The sequence below is a fragment of the Elephas maximus genome, chromosome 15 (assembly GCF_024166365.1).
Source record: "Elephas maximus indicus isolate mEleMax1 chromosome 15, mEleMax1 primary haplotype, whole genome shotgun sequence".
NCBI lineage: Eukaryota > Metazoa > Chordata > Mammalia > Proboscidea > Elephantidae > Elephas > Elephas maximus.
The window spans coordinates 69,104,227-69,113,823 of record NC_064833.1 but is presented as its reverse complement, the minus strand read 5'-3'; positions in this window follow the sequence as shown (position 1 = coordinate 69,113,823).

Below are 9,597 nucleotides of genomic sequence, written 5' to 3'. Positions count from 1 at the left end.
ACCAACCAATCCTCCCAGAGAACTCTCTACTTTTCTGCTGGGTTTGATAATTCATTGCAATGGCCACACAAAACTCACAGACAATACTGATGAGTATGGGGTTTATTAGGGAAGCAGCAGTTACAATTCAGGCTCGGGAACACTCAAGGATACAGTTCTTCCAACAGGACTGGCTCTTTCCAGTCATGCTCACAAGCATGCCTCTTCCTGGCCCCAGGCCTCTGCCCAAAGGCACTCAGCTTTCTCTCTCCATGAGCTGGGAAGCCCACCACGCCATCTCCTATTGCTGGGCCTTTGCTGCCAGGTCTCTGCCTTCAGTGTTACATCTCTTTTTCTCCTGGTTCCAGGAGCTTCTCAGAACTGGGATCCCAGGTCCAAAGAAGGGGCTGGCTCCTAGCCATTCTTCCTTGGTGGTGGTGGGGTCTTTTTCCTGCCTCTGGCATGGCTCATTTCAAGCCCAGAAGGATGGCAAAAACTGACCAATCCCTTTGATGGGCCACAATTACCCTATTGCACAATCCCGCCCAATCATTTGGATGGAAGTTGCAAGACCATGGCTAGGACGGCCACACGCAAGCGATCCATCATACCACGGTTATCTACGATAGAAACAAAATGTGCCAAAAGCAAAACGGCAAGTCCTGCGCAGAGTGAGTGTTCAAAGGATCCTTCTAGTCCTGCAACCTAACAATTTGGGAAAGGGTGTCAGTGGGTGCCTCTTTGACCTCTTCTACCTGACTGGCTTTCAGAGGAGCTTCTTGGGCAGCAGCCTCTCCTCAGCTTCCTAGAGCACCATGTTGATGCTCTGTGGAGAGCAGATAAAGGAAACCCAGATCTTGAAATCAGAAGAAATTCCTAAGGCCAAAAGAGTAAACATGTAAGCCACTTTCATGAATGTTACTTGGTATTTGTGCAGTAGTTTTCAAACCAACTTCTGCACTCTTTGGCCCCTACCCCTACCTCGTGTTTAGCTCTTTTGCATAGTGGGCTTATACATGAACTTTCACTTGAGAAAAGAGTTTCCGAGATTTTTTTTTAAATGACTGAAAATCTTTGCATGGGGGGGTGGAATTACACAATATATTTCACTGCTTAACCAAATATTTCATTACATAGTGACCTCTACTGGGCAGAATAAATGTCATCACCAGGGCTAACAAAATAAGTATCTAATTTATCAAATCTTAGCATTTTGCCGTATTTCCTTCTGGGCTTTTTTTTTTTTTTTTGAATAAGACAAGCTCGTCACATTACAATGTTGATGAGCTTATATACAGTGCAAACTCTTAGGGGATTTCCCAAAAGGGAAATTTAAAATAATTGGCTTTCATTCACTCAATCAGCCAGAGGTGGCTTGGATTGGTTTATTAAGTGTGTGTGTCTACAGTCTATAGGCTAGTTATGGCTTATGTAATTATTTAAACTTTTCCCAGAACTGTGTTTTTAGTTTCTGCAAAGGGTTAAGAGTTAAGTCTAAATGGTGGGAGAGGGTATTTTCTTTAACAATGTCCCCCTTCAGGTTTACACTTTTCTGCAGGTAGAAACAGTCTATTATTAAGATCATCCTTTCCCTTCCCTCCCCACCACCCCCCAAAAATCTTGAGATTTAATTAAGCTAAGGGGGAAAACATGACTCTGCATAAGAGATTTTGTTGCCACAAAATAACTGAAAACAAGAAGGAGAAAACCAGTAGTAGCTAATATGATTGAGCACTTAAACTATGCCAGGTGCTGGTCTATGTGCAAGGAGCTCTAGTGGCACAGCAGTTAAAGTGCTCTACTGCTAACGAAAGGTTGGTTGTTCGAACTCACAAGCCGCTCCACAGGAGACAGATGTGGCAGTCTGCTCCAGTTAAGATTACAGCCTTGGAAACCCTACGGGGCATTGTATTGTGTTCTACAGGGTGGATCAGGTGACTCCAGCGCAACCAGATTGGTTTGGGTCCTATGTGTTTTCTTTAAGTCATTTAATTCTCACAAGAACTCTGAGACAAATTCTATTGTGACCTCCACTTTATGAATAAAGAAACTAATGCCAGGAGAGTTTATCTTGTTTGCCTTGGTTCACAAAGCAGGTAAGTGGCAGAGCTAGGCTGCAATCTCAGTCTGACTCCTCTGGGCCATGACCTATAGATGGGGAACAATCAAGAATTCTGAGAACCATATGTAGCATCCGCTAAGTCAATCACCTACTGATGCTGCCACACTTGTACTCTAGAAACTTCCTTCCTTGTGGCTTTTTGAGACTCCAGCCAGGACCAGAAGGGAACTGACAGAGGCCTTCTTCTATGTATTCAGAGATTTCACTAGACAGAATTTGAGTAGGCTCTTCTGTGCAAAAGCTTGAGGTTCCTTGGCAAGAAAAAAACTAAGATTTGTTTCTGACTCCAGCAACATTGATCTGAGATAAGTCAAAAAATAATCATTCATCTGGATCAGTTCATTTGCTTTTAAAATATTATCTGTTTCCATGTGCAATAATCTTGTTGTGAGGAAGACCCATCCTATGATATCATTCAATAATGAAGTCATTAAATGAGTGAAGCTGGCAGTCCTACCGTCGTCATATACCTAGCCACTTATTTGCCTAAATTGAATAGCTTGGGGGCTTTTGGCTTTAATCTTTTGGCAAAGAGAAGAAAGTAGTAGTCAGATTCTGGATTATTTTGAAGGTAGAGCTGACCAAAGCTTTGAAGGACTGGAGGTGATATGTGAGATAAAGAAAGGAACCAAGCATGAAACATGGGTTTTTGGCCCAATTAATTGGCTAAGTAAATGGCAGTGACATTTACTAAGATGGGAAAGACAACTTGAGGTTCTGGTTTGATGAGATGGGGATTATATTTGGACTTGTCAATTTTGAGATGCTTAACTATTTAAGCAGAGCTGTGGGGTAGCTCAGCAGAAATGTTAGAGGGAGATTTATGCTTGGGTCTCAACAGGATCTAGATTATTTATGTTCTGTATGTTTCTATAATGATCTCAAATCCCATAAGGTATAAGACATTATTATGCTTTCAAAACATATGTGCATAGCCACTCTTAATATGAACTTAGAAATAGAAATACATCTACCTTTATGAGTCTCTCTAACATTAACTCTAAGTAAGTCATTAGAAACTTGTAAGTCGCTAGAAAGTTATTTAGAAATTTTTAACTTAGACCTACAAGAGAAGCCATGGTGCCACAGAGGTTAAAATGCTTGGCTGCTAACCAAAAGGTCAGTGGTTTGAACCCACTAGTTGCTCCATTGGAGAAAGATATGGCAGTCTGCTTCCATAACGATATATAGCCTTGGAAATCCTATGGTGAAGTATGTAAAGAACATAAACAACCTTTAAGGTCACTTTGACCCAGCTTGCAGTGAAACAAGAAAATATAACAAAGTTAATCTCTAAACAACCTCCCTAAACTCTAACCTTGAAGGAACGATGTGTCATTCAACTGTTCTCTAACACTGGAGAAAAGACATCTTTGATGTCACATTGGCCCTTGTTATCTGGAGCCAAGATGACAGATTCACATGTAAACTCTTAAATTTCTACTCACTCACTAAGAGAAGGCAGAGGTGGAGCTGGGACTCTGCTGGCTACACGGACCTTTGAAATCTTCTGTTCAGCTCTTTTACTTCATCATTTCTTCCTTTTGCTTTAGCTGCTCATCTTTCGTGAGCAAGTTTCAGAGTCTCCTCTGACATCCATCTTGGTCTTTTCTTTCTTTCCTGTCTGTTCAATGACCTTTTGCTTTCTTCATGTATGATGTCCTTGATGTCATTCCACAACTTGTCTGGTCTTCGGTCACTATGAGTCGGAATCAACTCGATGACAATGGGTTTTGCTTAGTTCTAGCCATAGTCAAGCCTTCCACCTGAGACCTATCATTAAAAGTAAAAGCCTGAAATCTAAAGATTTGGACTCTAAACATTTAACTAATACTATAATTGTAAATTCTAACTCTCTGGTTCTAAATTAATGTTGTGAGGTCTTAACTTTTGTGCTTTCCCATGACTACCTTGCAATAAACTAAATGAACTTAAGCATGTCAAACCTGAGTATCTCTGTGTGAATTTTCTAAGATAAAATCCCACAATGATTTTAAACATAGGGATCAACTCAGGAATGAATATATCCAAAAGAAAGAAGAGGTTCGAGTACTGTGGTCCAGAACACTCCAATATTCAGAGTTTAGCAACAAGAGGAATAGCCAGCAAGGAAAGCTGAGAGATAGCTAGCAAGGTGTGAGAACAACCAGGAAAGGATGGAATCCTGTCAGTCAAAGGAAGAAAATGTATCCAGGAGATCAATTGTGTCAAGTGATGCTGAGTTTTCTGTCAGACTTAGACATAATGAAATAAACTTAATAGCTGGTAGCTGTACATATTTGTATAGTAGTATCAAAAGAAAAATCTGATCAATAAGTCAATTATAGTTAAAAGGTTTTATTGGGCAGAAAAAAAAATGTTCAAGAGCAAGGAGTAGGCCTCTAGAGAGATGAGCTGGTCACATTACAATTTTGATCAGCTTATATACAGTACAGAGCCCTGGCGGTGTAGTAGTTAAGAGCTCAGCTGCTAACCAAAAGTTCAGCTGTTCGAATCCACCAGCCGCTCTTTGGAATCCCTATGGTGCAGTTCTACTCTGTCTTATAGGGGTGCTATGAGTCGGAACTGACTCGTTGGCAATGGGTTTTGGTACCTTTTGGGAAGAGAACTTTCTTTGTTATGTGAATGAGATCATATGCTTTAAGCCAATTACTTTTGACATATAAAAAGAGCAGATTAGCACAGAAAAGTAAGATTAGCACAAACAGAGGGGAAGATGCACTGGAGGGAAGATGCACACCATGTGAAAATCATCAAAGAATCGAGGAACAGAGGCTGAAAAGAGACAAGGACCTTCCTCCAGAGCAGAGAGAGAGAGAAAGCTTTCCCGTAGAGTGGGTGCCCTGAATTTGGACGTCTAGCCTCCTAAACCGTGAGAAAATAAATCTCTATTATAGCAGCACTAAGAAACTAAGGATGTCATTCATTTAATCAGCAGAGGCGGCTTGGGTTGGTTTATTCAGTTTGCTTGTCTGCATTCTATAGGCTAGCTATGGCTTATCTAATTACTTAAACTTTTCCCAGAACTGTCTTTATCACAAATACTTAGTTTCTGGAAAGAGTTAAGCTTAAACATGAGTTGGGGGGTAGGAGCATTTTCTTTAACAGTAGTTTACAGCAGCATTTCCCAAAGTGTGTTTGCTGGGAAAATAATTATACAGGATGTCCCGTGAAAAAAGGGTAAAAGAGTGCAATGGTTAATTATGGGACGTGTCGTATATTACACTTCACTCTTAGAAATCCATAATCCACATTAGCAGCACCTGGTGGATTGGAACTGCCGACCTTTTGGTTAGACCATAGCTCTTAACCACTACACCACCAGGGTTTCTGTTTCTTAGAAATCCATAATCCACATTAGCATACCTAACACTCTGAGAAGACCTGGGGTGGGGGTGGGAGGTAGCTTCGACTTTATTAAAACTGGGAGTTTTCCAAATCGTATTTTTTTAAATCAGGTTTATTGAGGATAATTTACATACAGTAAACTTAATCCATTTTAGGCGTACAGTTCTACGAGTTTCAAAAATAGCCATATAACCATCACAATTCCAACTGTTTTTCAATCACAAATAATGTGATCTGTTAATCTCTAGTTTCACTTTGGAAATGGTTGGTAGGGTTTGTAGAGCACTTCCACATATTTTATTCCATTTCACCCTGACATCAATTCTATGAGTTTGGAGCCATTACTTCCTATGTGACAGCTAAAGAAAGAGCCAGACAGAGATAAAGAATCTTGACCAATATCCAATAAGCTACTCAGTGAAAGAGGTACACTGGATTCAAATACGGTTGTGATAAATCCTGTTTCTACACAGCACAGTAGAAAGGTAACGTTATGATAACGCCACCACCATTTATTAAGTCCTTAATTCATCCAGCAACTCTTTTAAGGTAGGTATTATTATTCAAATGAGAAAACAGGAGTAAAGTGTCTTTAATCAATTTGCTAAGGTTTTTTTTTTTTTTTTTTTAAGAGTTAGACATTGGTGGAAAAAAGAAATTCAAACCCAGATTTCTCTGACTTCAGGGTCTGAAATCCTAACTGTATGGTCCTGTGTTGTCCACTAGAGCAGCCACTATGCATATCTGGCTATTTGAGCACTTTGAAACATGGCTACTCCAAATTGAGATATGTGTAGGTGTAAGATACACACTGGATTCCGAAGACTTATTTAAAAAAAAAATAGAAAGGAATGTAAATTTCTCATTAATTAATAATTTTTAAATATTAATTACCTGTTGAAATGATACTATTTTGGATATGCTGGGTTAAATAAGCTATATTATTAAAATTAATTTCACCCGTTTCTTTTTATTTTTTTTAATGTGACTACCAGAAAATTTAAAATTACATTTGGAGCCCTGGTGCCACAGTGGTTAAGAGACAGGGCTGCTAACCAAAAAGGTTGGCAGTTCAAATCCACCAGCTGCTCCTTGGAACCCCTATGGTGCAGTTGTACTCTATCCTATAGGGTCGACATGAGTCGGAACCGGCTTGACGGCAGTGGATTTCATTTGGCTTTTTGGTTTATGTGGCTCACGCATTGCTCTAGTAAGTAGAAACTGTCCCTAGTACTAATTTTTTTAGGGCTGTCATTGTCAAGAGAAATTTATTGTCTCATAGTTTCAAAATCAGGGTGCCAGCCATGTTGAGTCCTTCTAGATGCTCTGAGGTTTAATCTGTTCCGTGCCTCTCCTAGGTTCTGGTGATGGCATATGAACCTTGGCATTACTTGTCACTCCAATATCTGCCTCCATCTTCACATGGAAGACTTCCCCTCTGTATCTGTGTTTCTTCCCCTCTTTTATAAGGACACCACTCAGACTGGATTAGGATAGACGTACTCCAATATGACCTCATGTTAATTTAGCTGATAACATCTTCAAAGATCCTATTTCCAAACGAGTTACATTCACAGGTAGAGAGGGTGGGGTGGAGGTGGGACAGTGGGGGAGGGAGGGTTAGGACTTCTACGTATTGATCCATAACAAACCCAAACACCCTTTGCTGTTGAGTCAATTCTGACTCATAGTGACCCTATAGCGCACAGCAGAACAGCCCCCACAGTTTCCAAGGCTGTTTATCTTTACTGAAGCAGACTGTTACATCTTTTTTCCACAGAGTGGCTGGTGGGTCCAAACCTCTGACCTTTCTGTTAGCAGCCGAGTGCTTAGCCACTTCGCCACCAGGGCTTCTTCAATCCATAACAAGGAGTGAAAAAAAAAAAAAAAAATCACCAGGATGCAGTGTTTTATCTAGAGTTGGTTTATTTCCGGGAGGGGGGGAGAGATAGGAAAAAACTTCTTCCCTTGGGCCTTCTTTACTCCCATATAATGTTATTGCCATCAGTTCTGGCAGATGCATTTTATTAAAAATATTGGCTAATCAGTGATTTGCTAAAGGTATACACCAGAAACAAACAAACCAACCAACTCACTGCCATCGAGTCAATTCCAACTCATAGCAACCCTATAGGACAGAGCAGAACTGCCCCCACAGAGTTTCCAAGGAGCACCTGGTGGATTTGAACTGCTGACCTTTGAGTTAGCAGCCAAACCTCTTAACCACTATGCCAGCAGGGTTACCTAAGGTATACAGCAGAAGGTATTTTTAAAAATAAAGTAATAAAATTGCCACAGAGAGTCAATCTTGAGTTCCATCTTCCAACCAACTGCATTTCCTTAACTAGTTAGCACCACCTACCGAGCCTGTGTTCTGTCACTCCAACTGCTCACTAAACCTGTAAATCATGAAAGGTCTTTTACAAATCTCAAGTGGCTACAAAGATCATTTAAGCATTTGAAAGCTCTATAAGATTAGAATTGTCTAAAATACTTTTTTCCCCCTAAAACCTGCTTCATTTTAATTCTAAACATTTCTTCAGTCCTCTGTATTAATCTATTGATTCCAAAGAGGAAAAAAATCTTCAAAAGTAGAAGGGTGCTTCTTTTACCTGTTATATACTGTGACCTCAGCCTCAAAGAGGGGGCAGTGGTGGTTCAGTGGTAGAATTCTTGCCTTCTATGCTTCCGTGTGAGAGACCCAGTCTCGATTCCTGGCCAATGTACCTCATGCACAGCCACCATCCATCCATCAATGGAGGCTTGCATGTTGCTATGATGCTGAACAGATTTTAGCAGAGCTTCCAGGCCAAGACAGACTAGGAAGAAAGGCCTGGCAATCAACTTCCAAAAAATCAGCCAATGAAAGAGCTGTGAATCACAATGGTCTAATCCCGTTGTCATTAGGGTCCCCAGAGTCAGAGGCTGACTTGATGGCAGCTAACCACAACTGCCTCAAAGTCAAGTGGGAATTTCATACTCACTGGGTGTTTTTGTTGGGGTTCATTTATTTGTGTGGCTCAGTAACTATGAACCCTGGCTCTATATTGGGGAATTCTGAAAAACAGAAATGCTCAGGCCTTTGTAGAATATGAATCTACCTCAGACGATAAATATGATCTAATGAATACGAAGTCTACCTCAGACGATAAAGAAACTCTGATGTACAGCTAAGGTTCAGAACCATTGGTGAGAACAGCAAACTAGTGTCTAAAACTTACTTAAATAAAAAATCAGTTCACACCCATGTCTATCTCCTCTCCCCTCCACCTGTGAAGATACTAAGCACTCCTGATCAAATTTTATCTTTTTACTGGAATCTCCCTGGCTTAGTCTCTTTCCATCCAGAAACTCCCATTAGGGTTACAGCTAGCATCACTCATTAATTTAATGATTATGTACTGCGTGTGAGTATGTGTGACTGTCATGGATTGAACTGTGTTCCCCCCAAAAATGTGTCAACATGGTTAGGCCATGATTCCCAGTATTGTGATTGTCCTCCATTTTGTGATTGTAATTTTCTGTTAAAAGGATTAGGGTGGGATTGTAACACCACACTTACTCAGGTCACCTCCCTCATCCACTGTAAAGGGAGTTTCCCTGGGGTGCGGCCTGTAACACTTTTTCTCTCTCAAGAGATCAAAGGAAAGGGAAGCAAGCAGAGAGTTGCTGACCTCATACCAGCAAGAAAGCAGAACCGTGAGCAGAGAGCGTTCTTTAGACACTGGGTCCCTGTGCCTGAGAAGCTCCTCTATCATGGGACGATTGAGGCCAAGGACCTTCTTCCAGAGCCGACTGAGAAAGCCTTCCCCTGGAAATGATGCCCTGAATTTGGACTTGTAACCTATTAGACTGTCAGAGAATAAATTTCTCTTTGTTAAAGCCATCCACTTGTGGCAATTCTGTTATAGCAGCACTAGATGACTAAGGCAGTGATCTAGAGTATAATTCAAGGAGAACAACAGTGTCTTTATGTTTATCATGTACTATTCTAACACAGTGCCCTTCACATAATAGGTTCTCAATAAAAAAGGATGCTTGAAAAGTACAAACGTAGTTTGGATTCTGATGTTTATAAATGCAGAAATACAGCAATGTATATTACAAAACCAAAACCAAACCCATTGCTATTGAGGCAATTCTGACTC